The following is a 16,844-nucleotide window of genomic DNA, read 5'->3' as shown; positions in this document are numbered from 1 at the left end:
TAATTTTAGTGTGGAAGTCACCCAAGCAAGGTGATGATCATGTATCCCCAAAACACAATGCAAGATGGAGGGAATATGCTTTAGATAAATACAAGTCTTATCCTTCTTAAGTCAAGCATTACTGTGTTAGGTCAATAGAAAATGGATAATAGAACATGTTCTGTATAGAATCTTTCTGTTTATTACAAAATTATCCAATCCCCATTATCTAATCTGATACCCACCAAGATGTGAGAGTAGTTTAGGTCTTGAAGCATCATCTCCTTCATCCAAGGGGACAGTTTCAATTAATGCCTGATAGAAAGCTGTAATTTGCCTCTCAAGTGGTTTTCTTATGTCAAAAGTCTCAGCAGTCATCCCTAGGTTTTTCTATAGGCTTTTTTCCTTAAGACCCACCCTCCTGGCCTCAGGGGAATATTATGCATGTTTTTTCTATCCAGCATATATTCTGGCTTTCTTCAAGTTAACAAATGCATACAAGAATAGAGAAATCTATTGGCATGCCCAATCAATACTGTCTGACTGATGGATATGCATCCTTTATGTTTTACAATACTGGAGGACATATTTCGTAAACAGAGACACTATTTATCCTAGAATACATTCAGAGAAAAAGAAAGAAAATTATTTTCCATAGTCTGTTTTTGCATACTTTATTTTTATCAAATAGTCACTTCAGTCTCAAAATATTGTATAATTCTATTCTTCCAATTATATTGCATCCTCAATTAGATCATCAATAGTAAGATTATAAATGAGGGTTAGGTCATAATATATTGGACTGATGTGAGTGGAAGTCCCAGAAAAAATATTTTTCTCTCCACCTCTACTCTGATAATTTTATCTACATAAGTATATGGTATCAGGGTCCAAACTGGTCAAGCCAATTGAACTGCCCATTTTATCACTGACTAGTGTACATGACAACTGCTCCAGACAATCTGAAATCTGACTTCTTGTTGACCTTTTACTTTGCAGATTTCTAAATGTCTGCAATCAGAGTAGCTAGATCAGATATTTTGAGGGACAAACTTTTGATGTTGGAAGACAAGTCCCCCTTTTCTGATAAAATAACCAGAAATCTGTACTGATTTTTATTTTCTCCATTCACTATTACTTGAACTTCTTAATAACCATTTAACTTTTTCTACCATACAAGTAAAGACTCCTTTCAGTAAATCTTTATCTTTCCACATTTTCTTTGTGATATCATAATTTTCTCTGAAATCCATGGTTTTTTGACCAATTCGTCTTTTAAACATGATTCTGAAACAAGCCAGTGTGGCTTTCTTTTTTTCATATATTACTATAGATAACACTAGCCAAAAAACATTTGGCTTAATGCTGTTAAATTTTTCCTTATGCAATCAGAAATCCTAATTTATTCTAATGTGAGGCATGGTTTCTAAATCTCATTGGTAATTATTACTGCTATGAACTACCACAAAATTGTAATTTTATTTCAAAGGCACATTCAAAAATCAAGTTACTTTCCTGATGTTCATTGAAGAATGATGGAATTCACAGCATAACTCTCACTTCCAACACCAACTAAACATATAGTGATCTTGAGACCATTCTCACCACTGATACTGACTGCAAAAGCCAATGGTTAAGACATAGAATCAGTGAATGTATGCAGAAACATAAAGCAGCAATAAACTAATTTTCCACTGGCTATGATTGTATATAATGGCAGAAACAAAAGGGAAATACTAAGTTGTAGATCTTAAAATTGGGCCACATTTAGAATTCAACTACTATAGACTATATAAACTACACTGGTTACTCTCAGGAACACTGTTAATGTAAAAGACCATTCTCTGTTTTCATGATTTGTTAGTAAATTCACAGAACTTCAAGAAAGTAGTTGTACTCAAGGCTATATCTTATAATAACACAAAGAAACACATTACTGTAAACAAAGAGCCTTGTGAAGCAAAATTAAATATCACTAATTCTTATTAACATTTATCAAAAAGGATAATTTTAAAGAGTGGGAAGAGAACTTAGTTAATAATGTACTTGCCGTTCAAGCATGCCATCAAAAAGTACAAAGTCAAGTATGGTGTCATGAACTTGTAACCCTAGTGATAGAGAAACAGAGATAGGCAGATCAGTAGGACACATTAACCAGCCAGACTACTCTACATTGTAAATCTTAAGGCCATTGAAAGATTGTGTCTCAAAACACCAGAGAAAATGTTTTCTGTGGCCTGAGGAGCAACATTGGACCTCTGGAATCCACATGCGCCCAAATGTGCATACCCCCTTAACACTGGATTTTCTCGGTCAGAAAAGGGAAAGTCTAAAGCTGGTTCATGAAACTGCTACTTTGAGAAACCTGTACAACTGCAAATAAAGCCAAATGTTTGAGGTACTGTGTGAGTAGACGGGAATAGAGTAATAAAGTATGCTAATGAAGTAGAGGGCACATTTGAGATGTTTTAAAGTGGTGATTGTGATGTTTCATGACAGAGAATATTTAGAAAACAGTCATGGCACTCAGATAAGACATTAGATGTCATATCACTAAGCTACAGTGAAATGCTAAAGTCTGTGGGTCCAAGCTAGAGACAGGGGCATGTAATATTCTCTCTAACTAATAAAATAGAATATGGATGCCAACACCAGAGCTGTTAATTTGGCTCTACAACTTCAATACAGAAACTAAGAGTAAGGGGGACATCTATTTCCAAATAAATAACAACCTGCTTAGGTAAAGAGTATGTAATATAAGAGGTTGGAGAGTGAGGCTCTGGGTACAGAGTGGATTGAAAGCCTTTGCTGTGATCCCTGACCTATAAAATTCATACAGCTCTTAGAACAGATCCTACTAGACTTTCAGGAGCAAGATTCTTTCAGTGGGCCTTGGTCTACTGCTGGTGAACTGCTTCAATTTATTTAGTATGAGGTGACATTTAAAAGTACATTGAAAAATGGAATATATTACCTTAGCATTATGAGGAGAAACAAAAACAAACTGGAGTGGAGGTAACTTGGAGCTCACCCAGTTTGCATTACTGATCAAATCACTTTGGATTTGCCAAATAAAAATAGCCTCAGTCTATCCAGATGATGTAAAAAACAGTGACACACCAGCTCCTGGATCTTCAGTAATGGACAACGTTGACCTCTGCTTAAACTCAGTTTCACATGAAGCTCATTGAGTACCATTAAAAACATAATACCCTTTAATGCTATAAACATTTCGACCCAGAGTCCTTTCCATCTCCTCTTAATTCATGCCATGGCTTTGTAGTTAATGTTTTCTTTTTCATTTCATAACAAAATCTATATTAGAACTTAAAGACAGATAAGTGATTCATTTGCTAATGTCATGATCAAATGCAAGAGAAACCATCAAATTGACTTATAACCATAATAAAATGTTCTTACTCTAGTGAGCTGGCCTGTGCCTCATCATAGAGATTTGTTCTGGACTGTTATCTGCCAAACTTGTTCCAAGCTGAGGTTTCAATTCCTATATGCTTCTTGAGTTAGTTGTTCATAAGAAATATATGCAGTAGACACTTAGATGTACTATTTCTGTGTCAGACCACCAAGGAACCAAAGACAAAGCAAACTTCTTGGTAATCACAACAGCAGCCAAACTCAACAATAGTTTGCATCATGGTACAATCTAGGAGCTGATAGTCACTGTAGAATAATTACAATTAGCCATGAGTCAAGAGCAATCATAGATAAAACTCTTGGATTCCCATCACTCATGGAACATAGGGTTGCCAATCAAGAAAGCAAAGCCTTGCCCTGCCTTATTCCCAGAAAGCTATAAGCACTTACATCCTTAAACTTTGCTAATTAAAGGAAGTCTACTTTGATTTCTCAGGTATTTTAACAACCAAAACCAAATGAAACTCAAGAGACTTAATGGAGATTTTATGGGTTTCCCAAAGTAGTTCACATTAAATTGGTTTAATATTTGTTAAAAGAAAATTGTATGATTTTGAATTTGTAGAATATTCTCTAATTAAAAGAAAACTCGTTTTATTTATTTAGGTTTCTTGGGTTCCTTTTTGTTTTGTTTTTTATTCATCTATTTATTTTATATAGTGTCTGAAGCCTCTCCCGCATCCCCCATCCTCCCTCCCCATCTCACGCCTCAATCCCCTCCTCTTTGGTCTCCGTCCAGGTAAGGGCAGGGATCCTGTGAGTATCAATAAAACAGGACTTATCAAATTGTAGTAAGACCAAGGACATACCCATGCATTAAGGCTGGGCAAGGCATAGCACTATGAGGAGTAGGGTCACAAAAGCCAGGAAAGGAATTGGAAACAACTCTGATGTGTCGTTGTTAGGAGTCCCACAAGAGGACCAAACTACACAACTTTAACATCCATGCAGAGTGCCTAGGTCAGTCTCTTGCAGGCTCCCGGGATGTCCTTTCAGTCTCTGTGAGCCACTATGATGCTAGGTTAGATGATTATGTGAGCTTTTCCATGGAGTCTTTGATCCCTCTGGCTCCTCTACTGCTTTCTCCTCCTCCTCAATAGGATAATTTAGCTCCACCTAATGTTTGGCTGTTGATCTCTGTATCTGCCTCTAACAGTGGCTAGATGACACTTCTCTGATGACAACTGGGCTAGTCACCAATCTGGTCATAGGAGAAGGCCAGTTCAGGCTACCTATCTACTATTGCTAGGAGCCTAAGCTGGGCTCTTCCCAGTAGACTCCTGGGAGATTCCCCTATGCCAAGCTTCTACCTGACTGGAAATGTGCCCTGAGCAGTCTCCCTTAGCACTATCACCCCTCCCCGTTGGCCCCCACCTGATTTCTCAAACTACCCTCAAACTATCTTCTATTTCCTCTTCCCAGAGAGATCTGAGTGCCCCCTCACACACCATTATTTTTACCTATCCTCTCTGTGACTGTGGATTGTAGCATGGTTATCCTTTACTTTATAGCTAATATTCACTTATGAATGAGTACGTACCATGTTTGTCTTTTCTAGGTCACCTCACTCAAGATGATTTTTATCTAGTCCCATTCATTTGTCTACAAATTTCCTGATGTTTTTGTTGTTGTTGTTTTGTTTTGTCTTTTTTCTGAGACAGGGCTTTTCTGTGTAGCTTTGGAGCCTATCTTGGCACTCGCTCTGAAGACCAGGCTGGCCTCGAACTCACAGAGATCTGCCTGCCTCTCCTTTCCAAGTGCTGGGATTAAAGGCCTGATGTTTTTAACACCTGAGTTTTACTTATTTAGCTAGAACTTCTGTTTAATTCTAAGAAATTAATATAAATATATATGTATATGTTACATAATATAAATTACAAGATATTTAATCACGCATTATACAATTTATTTTTGTAATTTGAAACAATATTTTCCCACTCTTTATGTTCTTTCTTTTGGTCTCTTGAAACATAAATTACATAAGGATCTGTTTTTTTTTAAAAAAAAACTTTCTTACTGTATGGAAATTTAATACATTCATATTTTGAGTTTTAGTCATCCTCCTACCTTCCATTTCTCACTTTCTCACTCTCCTGATGGAACCCTTCCTCCCAACAAATCTCCCCTTTTACTTGTTTGTTCTGTTTGAGACCCATTCATTTAACTAGAGTTTCTTCCCCAAACATGGATAGGAGGGTATTTAGTGTAGCAAAGACAACTTCTCAGTGGCTAAACCACTGAGGAAAATTACACTCATTTAACATTAAAGTCTTTCCCAGAGGTTAGAAACCTTATTACCTTACCCATTCATGATAAAAAATATTGTAGGGCCAAATTTTATATAGGTCTCATCCAGGGAACAAAAACTTCAGTGAGTTCATGAGTGCAACAGCTATGTGATGTCCCAAAGACATCTTTGACTTCATGTCTCCCCATATTCTGCCTCTTACATTCTGTATGTGCCCTCTTATATGATGTTACCCAATTTATCCAAAATTTCCCCATAGGTCTTTAGGACAGTTTCCTGTCCTATAATTGTTTACCAACCAAAAATAAAAGCCTGTCATGGTTACAGCTGTCTTTGCCTAATATACTTGCCTTAAAGTTATTTAGATTTTTATCTGCCATTTCTTGTCAGCTGTATAATTTTAATCTTCTCACGTGATAGACATCTATCAGTTTGTTCCTCCTATGTAGAATGTATTACTGTACATTCTGCACACGAATATTCATAATACAGAAAGCTTGAGAATAATTTGGATTATTTCTTTTAAATGTAAGTATATTTGGATAGCACATGGATATCCCTGCAGAATAGCATTCACATACATGCACATGTGAAAATGTTAGTGTAAGGCCAGAATATTTTATATTGTTAGAGTGTTTTTGCTACATCAATGTTTCCCAGTGAGTCACAATTCCCAGCATCCATACTCTGATCAATGTTTTCACTCAATGTTCACTATGGCTTTGGTCCCACACTTGCTCCAATAGGTAGATATTTTAAATGTTAAATGTGTTTATGGATTCGGTCATACTTTTCTCATTGCTGCTTTATAAGAATAACAGTGAAATGCAGACAGATCTGGTATGCTGGAGGCATATAGTCTGAAATCCAGCAGCAGGCAGCCATTGTCACCTACTAGATGTGTATGTGATATAAACCCTAATGTCACCCAGACCTACCTGGTTCTCTGGATGTCTGCAGCTGATTAAAGGACCAAAGAGGCTGAGGGTGTACTCTCCTGAGCATATCTCCATCTGCTAACCCACAAGGGCATGTTTATGAGCCATGGCTGTTAAAGTGATTTTTACTTAAACCATAGGTAAGTGAAACCCATCCCTAGCTCTAGTGACCTTTATTTCTTTCAGAAACTCCCATGGCTATAAATATTGAGCTTCATTCAATACGGATACCTCTTTATTGGATTTTGACCCTTGAAACTGTTTTATATTTTGAATTGTACAATGAAAACAGTGCATGTGTTTGTGTGTTCTATGCTTGCTTGTATGTTTCATCTTTTCTGGCTATATATATAAGCTATATATCCACTGGTCCATATGTATTTATATGCACATTTCTCTGCAGTGGGAGAAGGTTACAAGTTGCAGTAAATTTGACAATTTGACCTTGACATAATTTCCCTGTGTTAAAAATACATTAATATTCTTCTCAATGTACTGATTTTGTCCCTATTCCCATTTTCATGTACTATATGTAGAAAAATTTTATATAATAGGAGAGAAATATCTTGAAAAGCATAATTTGCATTACTAGCTAATTATGTATTAAGGATTTAACATCCTTTAAATAATATTTGTTAGTTTCAAAATTAATATTGGAAACTAGGGAATGCTCAGTAAGTGAATTTCTCACTGAGAAAGCATAAGGGCCTGGGTTGGGATCCTAACACCATACAAGAGCTGGGTATGGCAGCACAAACTTGTAATGCCAGCACGTAGGCAGATACTGGAAGAAGATGTAGACTCACTGGAAATTTTAATCGATTGGTGAGGTTTGAGTTCAGTGAAAGGTCCTTTCTTAAAAATGAGGTGTAAAGTAATAGCTTAAGATACTCAGTGCCAATAATAGGCCTCCACTTGCCGTTGTTGTACAGTCATGCACTTCACCATAGACATACATACACACCACACTTCGCCACTGTACATACATTTAAAAATAGAATTAAAATTATCCTTGAACTTTCTCTCTTAAAATACTACTGTGTAGTTCATTTATTTTTCATGAACACATATAAATTTAGAAAGCAGTTTTTTCCCTTGTAGTTATGAGATATATATTTGTAAGCACTCCTTACCTATGCTGAACAGGCACCTTTATGGGTCTCTAATTCTGTTTTATTGGAAATTCTTTAGCTATGTATCTTACCTACAGCAGGCAATTTCAGTGAGTGATGTTTAACATGGAGCTATTTTAGTCATTTTATTAATTGTCTTCACTCATTTATATAACTCAAATTGTACCTGTCATGTTGGATTATTGCTTTAATGAAGATAGTACTAATATGTATATATTCCATCTCATTTATAGGCCTAGAAGCTGAGTGTACTTAATGTAAATGACTAACAAACATTTAATGTAAGTTTCCTGTTCAGTATCACTCTGTAAATAGTATTTCTCTAACTTCATCAATGTGCTCTGTAGATTTGTCTTGTATTTTCTCAAAAGGAATTATTCGAAGCCTTAAAGATACATTATATATGTGAAGTAAATGGTATACACTGATATGTATATATATATATATATGTATATACACTGATATATATATATATACACTGATATACATATATATATATATGGAGAGAGAGAGATGTAACTTCTTCATAGACTTTATAATAAGCTATATATTTCCTATGTTATTATTTTCAATCAAATACTTGAAGCTCCATGAGTATTTGGGGAAAATAAACATTTATAATTCATTGTCAAACAAAACTTAAGTCCAAGTCTATCAAAGACCTCAATATAAATTCAGCCACATTGTACCACTTGGGAGAAAGAGTGGGAAGTACCCTTGAATTAACTGGCACAGGAGACCAGTTCCTGAACATAACACAGTAGCACAAACACTGAGATCGACAATAAAAGGGATCTCCTAAAACTGAGAAGCTTCTGTAAGGCTTCTCTGTAAGGCCCTCCCCTACTCCCCTGCCTACCACTAGCAAGATATCCCATACCCTTTCTTCTCCCCAGGGAGGGTGAGGCCTTCCATGGGGGCATCTTCAGAGTCTGTCATATCCTTTGGAATAGGGCCTAGGCCCTCCCACATGTATCTAGGCTGAGAGTATATCCCTCTATCTGGAGTGGGCTCACAGAGTCCATTAGTTTACCAGGGATATATCCTGATCTACTACAAGAGGCCCCATAGATTTTCGAGGCCTACTCACTGACAGCCATGTTTAGGGGCTCTGGGTCAGTCCTATGCTGGTTTCCCTGCTATCTGTCTTGGGTCCATGAGCTCTCCCTTGTTCAGGTCAGTTGTTTCTATGGGTTTCACCAGCCTGGTCTTCAGACACCCACAGCTAAGCACTCAACATCTCTTTTAAGAGGTCCAGTGTGGCTGGATTTATATTGAGGTTGTTGATCCCTTTGGACTTAAGTTATGTGCATGGCGATAGATATGGATCTCTCTGCAATCTTCTACATGTCAGAATCCAGTTATGCCAACACCATTTGTTGAAGATGCTTTCTTTTTTCCAATGTATAACTTTAGCTTCTTTGTCAAAAGTCAGATGTTCGTAGGTGTGTGGGTTAATATGAGGGTTTTCAATTTGATTCCATTGGTCTACTTGCCTACTTTTGTGCCAATATCCAAGCTGTTTTCAGGGCTATGGCTCTATAATAGAGTTTGAAGTCAGGGATGTTGATGCCTCTAGAAATTGCGTTGTTGTACAGGGTTGTTTTGGCTATCCTGGGGAGGGAAAGAAGAACCCCTGAGCAAATTGGGAGCATAGGGGGCGAGAGGAGGGTTGTGGGAAGGGGAGAGTGGAAGAAGGGGGTAGAACAGGAGGACTGAGATAGGGGAAGAATAGAGGAGGGCAAGAAAGGAGATGTCTTGATAGAGGGAGACAGTATATGTTTGGGGAGAGGTCTGACACAGAGGAAATGTTAGGGGATCCACGGGAATTACCCCAACTAAGAATCTAGGCAGTGGTGGAGAGGCTGCCTTTGATTCCATTCCCCTATAATGAAACTGATGACTACCTTGGTTACCATTCTTAGAGCCTTCAACCAGTAGCTGATTGAAGCAGAAACAGGCACCCACAGCTAAACACTGAGCCATACTCCTGGGATCCAGTTATAGACAGGGAGCAGGGAAGAGCAAAGGAGCCAAGATAGGGCTGGAGAAACCACAGAAACAGTTGACCTGAGCTAATGAGAGCACAGAGGTCCTAGTTGTAAAGTGGGGAACCAGCATTGGACTGAACCAGCCCTCTGAATGTGGGTGCCAGCTAAGAGGCCAGCGTAGTCTGTGGGACCTCTAACAGTGGAGCCAGTGTTTATCACTAGAGCACAAATGGATTTTGGGAACCCATTCCCTATGGAGGGATACTACTGCAGCACAGATAAGGGAAGGAGGACCTGGGCCCTCCCCCAAATGATGTGATGGAGTTTGTTGGTCCCCCCGTGACCCTGGGGAGTGAGTGGGGGTGGGTTGAGGGTTCAGCGGGGAGTATGGGAGGATGGGAGGGCCAGGGTATGGGGGGGATTGGTATGTAAATATGAGTGTTTCTAAAATAACAAAAATATTTATAATAAAAAAAGAAAAATAAATTGCTCAACATCATTAGACACCAGGGAAATGAAAATCAAAACAACTCTGATATACCATCTTACACCTATTAGAATGGCTAAAATCAAAAACACCAAGGATAGCTTATGCTGGAGAGATGTGGAGAAGGGGAAACACTTCTCCATTGCTGGTGGGAGTGCAAACATGTACAGCCACTTTGGAAATCAGTATGGTGATTTCTCAGGAAATTGGGAATCAGTCTACCTCAAGATCCAGCAATTCCACTCTTAGGCATATACCCAAAAGATGCACATTCATACCACAAGGACATCTGTTCAACTATGTTGTAATAGCTGGAACCTGGAAGCACCCTAGATGTCCCTCAATCAAAGAATGGATAAATAAAATGTGGTACATTTACACAATGGAGTACTACTCAGTTTAAAAATGAAATCTTGAAATTCCCAGGCAAATGGATGAAACTAGAGGAAATGATCTTGAGTGATGTAACCCAGACACAGATAGAAAAACATGATATGCATTCACTCTTAGATTGGTATTAGAAATAGAGCAAAGGATAACCAGCCTATAATCCATAGCCCCAGAGAAGCTAGGAAACAAGGAGGACTCCAAGAAAGACATATATGGATCCCTGGAGAAGGAGAAAGGGAAAAGATCTCCTGAGAAAACTGGGAACATGGGGGAGGGGAGGGAAGTAGGAGAAACAGGACAGGATAAGGGGAGGGAGGAGAAAATGAGGGATCAGGAAGCTAGAGGAAGAACAGAGGAGAACAAGAAAAGAGATATCTTAATAGAGGGAGCCATTATGGGCTTAACAAGAAATCTGGCACTAGGGAAATCTCCAGGGAGCCACAGGATGACACCAACTAAGAATCTAAGCAGTAGTGGAGAGGCTACTTTAAAAGCCCTTCTCCTAATATGAATATTGATGACTACCTTAAATGCCATCATAGATTCTTCACCCAGTACCTGATAGAAGCAAAAACAGAGATTGGTAGCTAATTACTCAACTGAACTCCTGCAATCCAGTGTAGAGAGGGAAGAATGATGAGCAAAGGGGTTAAGACCATGCTGGAGAAACCCATAGAAATAGCTGACCTGAGTAAGTGGGAGCTGACAGACCCCAGTCTGAAAGCTGGGGAAACAGCATGAGATCAAACCAGGCCTCTTGATTGTAGATGTCACTTGGAGGGCTTTGGCAATCTATGGGACCTCTTGCAGCGGACCAGTATTTATCCCTAGTGCATGAATGGGTTTGGGAGGCCTTTCCCTATGGAGAAATACTCTCTCAGCCTAGATACACAGAAGAGGGCCTATGCTCCAAATGATGTGACAGACTTTGATGATCTCCCATGGGAGGCCTCATCTTACCTAAGAAATAGAGGAGCTTTGGGATAGGGGGATGGTGGGAAGAATGGGAGGACTGGAGAGAGAGGGAACTGGGATTGGTATTATGTAAAATAAGACTGTTTAATTTAAATAAAAATTAGTTAAAATAATTCATTATCAAAACAAGCCTGATTCTTTATATTAAAATGCAGTTTATATAAATTATTAAGAAATTTACATGAAACCATGTCTACCAGACTATAAATAATATAAAACATTTTAGCAATGTAATACTAAATAATATCTTTATATAATACCTTGTATCAATTGCTGTGTCTTCTAGAAACATGATGAAGTTATAAATTGCCTAAGTAGTTTCAGCCCTTCCCCTTTTCTCTCCATCATCTCAGCTTGATATGTATTTTACATTATAAGATACAGGTACAGTATCATTGACTCCCAATGGGAATGCTAACAGTATTTTAAAATAATAGCACATTTGTGCATGTTAAAGCAATTCCTTTTCATGATTTGATAGAAAAAGTTCAGCAAAAGGTTAAATTAAACAGACATCTTATTTTCCTTCTTCCTAAAAGAGCAGGTTCCCCGAGTCATAACCTCTGCAGGGAAGTAAATGGAAAGAGACGTGGAAATAAAAAGATAATTCAAGTTAAAGTGCTTGTGGGCTTTTTTGCTCACTGTACACACTCCTTGAGTTCCAGGTGTGCTCTTGGCTACTTCTGATCACATTAACCAATCTGACAAGCAAAATATGTCTTATTGCATTGTTAAATCATGACCACTTCCTGTTCCATAGGGACTCTTAATTATCATTAATATTTTAATATCCCAATAAAAATATTACAGTCACAACAAAGCACAAATAAGAAACTAGCTCCACACAGTGACTTCTCGAATCTTCAGAAGATACAGTAATGTAAGTTGAGACTGTTGACAAATATCCTAAGGATTTTCAATCAAACATAGCTTCTCACCACAGATACCTTTATTTACACAATGTCCTAATTTATTACTCCAATTTATATGCTGGCCTATTTTATTTGTAGACTTAGTCTAATTTTAACACTGTCAAGAATAATTCAAAGGGAACTGGGTAAGTCTGCTTAGAAGAGAGAACCTGCGTTAATCTTTTCTGACATTAATAGAATTAGACCTTATTAATTCTGACATGATTTATTTCATATTGTGTAAATACTAAATGTGAGCGTCATGTTCTCATTGAAACAAGTGTTTTACATGCCTCATATGCAGCAATTTAAACATGAATTGAAAGTGAGCCTTGAAAACAATTTGAAATTACTTCAATCTTGTCAAACTTAGAAAGATTATTACTGCCGAATGAGCAGTGCTAAATGCTAACAAACTTTGCTCCGCAGGAGTCACTGGGGAAAAGCAGAGCAAATCAACCCAGCTCTAGGAAATGTAGCCAGACTTTATTTGTCTCGCCAATTGTATTCAAGCAGGTTGTTTGGATCAGCAGCAAGCACAGATCCATCTTGCTGCCTCCTACATGAGGTTTGTTTTTGGTTTTGTTTCTTTGTTGTTTTACTTTTGAGATTATAATACAATGACATTTCCCCTTCTTTTTCCTCACTCCAAACACTCTCTTTCAAGTTCAAATTCATTATCTACTTTTTTCATTTTGTTATTGAATATCATACATATGTGTGTATGCATATTCCATATATATATATATATATATATATATATATATATATATATATCCAAATATAACATGCTCAGTCCATATAATATTACTTGAAACACAGATTATAAAAGGTCCAGAGACTGACTGGGGTTCAGGCTTCAAGCTGAAGATCAGAAAAGCAAAGCAGCCGGCTGCTAGCTCTCACCTCTAGCTCAGGCCTAAGGGGTTGATCCATGAAAGAGCATTTCACTAAATCTCAAATTGCTGCCTCTCCTCAGTGTGGCTGGAGATTGAAATTCCTCTCTGACATCTTGCTTCTGTCTTATATACTTCCTTAATATTGGGATTAAAGGTGTGAGCTATAATTCTCTTTTCGACTGATTAACTCTTGTGTAGATCTAGATGGCCTTGGACTCACAGAGACCCATCTATCTCTTAATCCTGAGTCGTAGGGTTAAGGGTATGTACCACCACCTCCTAGTTTCTGGCTGCTGGGATTAAAGTTGTGTGCCTGGCTTCTATGGCCTGTGGCTGACTTTGATTTCCGAATTCTCAGGCAACCTTTAGTAAATCATGAACAATATCTCACCACAATTACTAGTATATACGTTTTCAAGATGACTGCATGACACTGGACAATCATTTGTGTGCTCTTACTCTTGGAGAGCCACCATCCCCACTCTCTGCTTCACTCAGTTGTTGATGTCTGGTGGGCTTTTCTCTGTGCAGTTGGCTTGTTATTTGATGTTATCCTTGTTGGTGAGACTTTCTGATATTACTAGGAGACATAGTTTTTAATCCTTGACTAGATCATGACCTCTACTCTAATAACTATATAATGTAAAGTTTCCCCCAATGATTTAAACTGCCATCAGCTGATTAGATAGATGATTTAAGATGAACAGTTGTTTGACATGCCTTTGAATAGGTTTAAAAGCAGAAATTGTTAAAGTCATATCTTTAAAGGACATCGTGCATTTACATCTAAGTTGCAGATATGTGAAAAATGTCTCAACTGCTGCATAAGCACTGTAAGATGAAAAGGAAATATTAATATTGACTTCTTCAAAGATAAATGATTTGATCTATGATGTAAAGGGCTTTTTAAGAAGTAGAAATGATACCCACCCTTTGTTCTTTTGAAACAGCAAAGATAATATTCCTTTTAAGCTTCAATTATTTATGTTCCCAAAATATAAGGGAAGAATTATTGGGCAAAGGCTTTATGTTTCTAGTGCAGTTGATTTTGTAGCTGTCAATTGAGGTATGAATTACACAATTTAATATAGGACATGAACAGCAGAAATGGGAGAAAATAAATCTGTTACATTTGTACATTTTTAATTTAGCCTAAAATACCTTATTAAAACTGTCAAGGCAATCAATTTTGTATTTAGGGGAGTAATGTTAAATATTTTTATTTGTTCTTTGAAAATTATAGGCATATGCATAATGAATTTTTATCATACCCACTCCCTAGAGCTCCTCCTAAAACCCCCAAATATCAAGTAACTTCACATTTCCTATCCCTTCATTATCATTTTAATATTATTGTCTTAATATTAATTCTATTTGTTATTTTAATAATAACCTGCTTGTTCAATTGGTGCTATTCATGGGGATGGGACCATCTACTGGAGCATAGACAACCTACAAGTGGTCAAAAAATAGAGTGCTTCCTTAACTCACCATCCATCAACTGCTGACAGTCTGTTTAGTTTATACCATCTATCTACCTTTCCTATCTGTGGCTCTAACAAGCTGAATCGCAAGTGTAGGTTTCAGGACTGGAATGATGGTGAGCTATGCCTGGACAGAGGCATGTCAGAGTAAACTTCAGCAAAGGCTGTTTGATTACTTAGGCTGCTCAGTAAACTTGGCATGGAAAACTTATGCACTCTTGAAAATAAAATGACAGTTTAACAAGTGTTCCATAATGAGACTAAATAAAGAAATGAAAAGAAAAGAAGAAAGCAAACAGATTATAGTTAAGGTTTGGGGAAGGCTGTGAATGTTTCTGTATTATTAACACTGTCATGTTTTTCCTTAAATATCTTTCAGCACCATTCATAAATAGACAGACAGACATTTTTGTGAAATTTCAAAAAAGAGCAAACGGGCCTACTGGGTCATACCTTTAGAATTTATCAAGAATTTGGCTGCAGTTTTTATGATGGACAAATTGAAGACTGTCTATGGCCTATGTGTCTGGATGTGAAGACATCAACCAAAGCATTCCCTGCTAGCAACCCTTCACCATTAGAGTATGTCCAGGATGAATACAGGCAAAATAACAAGTGAAATTCTGTCAATCTGTGAATTCGGTGGGTATTACTGAAAGAAAAATGCTGTTTATGACTTTAAATTAAAGCAGGGCTACATTAAATATGACAGCAAAGCTCATAGGTGAATTACATATCGGTAAAATTAAATACTTAGTCTACCATTCTGCAGACTCCACATTCTAACAGAAGCTGAGTGAAGTAAACATGCTCACTGAAGATCATTTTGGGGACATGAAATAAGAGGAAGGTCATGTAAGTATTGCAAAGCAAACCTTTGGTTTCTATATGCTCTTTTGGTCCTGCTTAAGCATCTGGAAATGAAAATTTCAAAGAGAAAGCTTTAAAAATTTATACTATAAAGTGGCAGAAAATTACTTTTAGTAAATTCAAATCTGTTTAATATTACTTATGATGATTTTTCATAATAGATTCATAGTTTAGAGACGTAGTTTGACTAGGAAAAGGGAAATTATTCATGCCAAATATGAAATATCAACCATGTAACTACATTTATGTAAGAGTTTATGTAAACAGATACTGAACTTAAGAAAAAAGTTGTGGAAACACAAAGCAAATATTTCTAAGTACATTTTTTTCCTACTAATAGGACAGATAGGTCTTCAAGTGTAAGACACAGTAAGCCCATGGTTTGACTTTCCAGAGATCTTGTTTTGTACTCTACCTTGTTCTCTGCTATCTTTCGCACATGAGGAAAGACAGTTCATATTTCCTATCTAAACAATGATTTCACTTTAATTACAACTCTCAGGAAGCTGAATGAGACAATACTGGAAGGTTTTTTGTTGTTGTTCAGTAATGAGGAAACTCCATTCAAGACAGAACATGTGACTCAATGAAGGCTATCAGATGAACACATGAGGTGCACAGGTATGAAAACGAATGCTGAGTCCAACAAAATTTGTGTGGCTCTCTTATTACATAAGAGACAAGAGACTCAGGGTATTGTATTATCAGTAAAAGAATGAGAGGTTCATACTATGTGAAAAAGACAGATAGTTGAAATTACTACAAATTCACTTTCCTCTTCAAGTATTTAGAGACTGGCCATTGTGCTTTATCCAAGGAGTTTATTGTTTTCTAGGGAATGCACACCAGTGACACGTGCGAAAACTCATGGGCAGCAGCATTGGGATTGTGAGGATTGAGTCAAGACTCTGGAGAAACCAGATAAGGATGGAAAGCACTTAACATGTTACCAAACAAGCTATTGAACTATGAGGTGTACATCTGGGGCAGGGTTGGCACCGTGACCCATATTTCGGAATGATTTCCGTCACAGGGCAAGAAAATTGAGATGTTTATCCGTGAAATCTTACTCACCTTGTCAAATGCTTTACCACCCCAGCATGG

At 37.3% G+C, this 16,844-nt stretch overlaps 1 long non-coding RNA gene across 1 annotated transcript in view; it reads right to left on the bottom strand.

Annotated features, from left to right (window-relative positions):
* Positions 1 to 2,006: 2,006 nt before the first annotated feature.
* Positions 2,007 to 16,844, bottom strand: part of LOC107977876 — a 110,427-nt gene continuing 95,589 nt past the window's right edge. Inside the window, exon 4 of the long non-coding RNA XR_003483281.2 lies at positions 2,007 to 2,087. This is a non-coding gene — a long non-coding RNA (uncharacterized LOC107977876). The remainder of the gene's footprint in view (positions 2,088 to 16,844) is intronic.

Source organism: Cricetulus griseus, chromosome 3, assembly GCF_003668045.3.
Source record: "Cricetulus griseus strain 17A/GY chromosome 3, alternate assembly CriGri-PICRH-1.0, whole genome shotgun sequence".
Lineage (NCBI taxonomy): Eukaryota > Metazoa > Chordata > Mammalia > Rodentia > Cricetidae > Cricetulus > Cricetulus griseus.
This window is presented reverse-complemented; position numbering and strand designations above follow the sequence as displayed.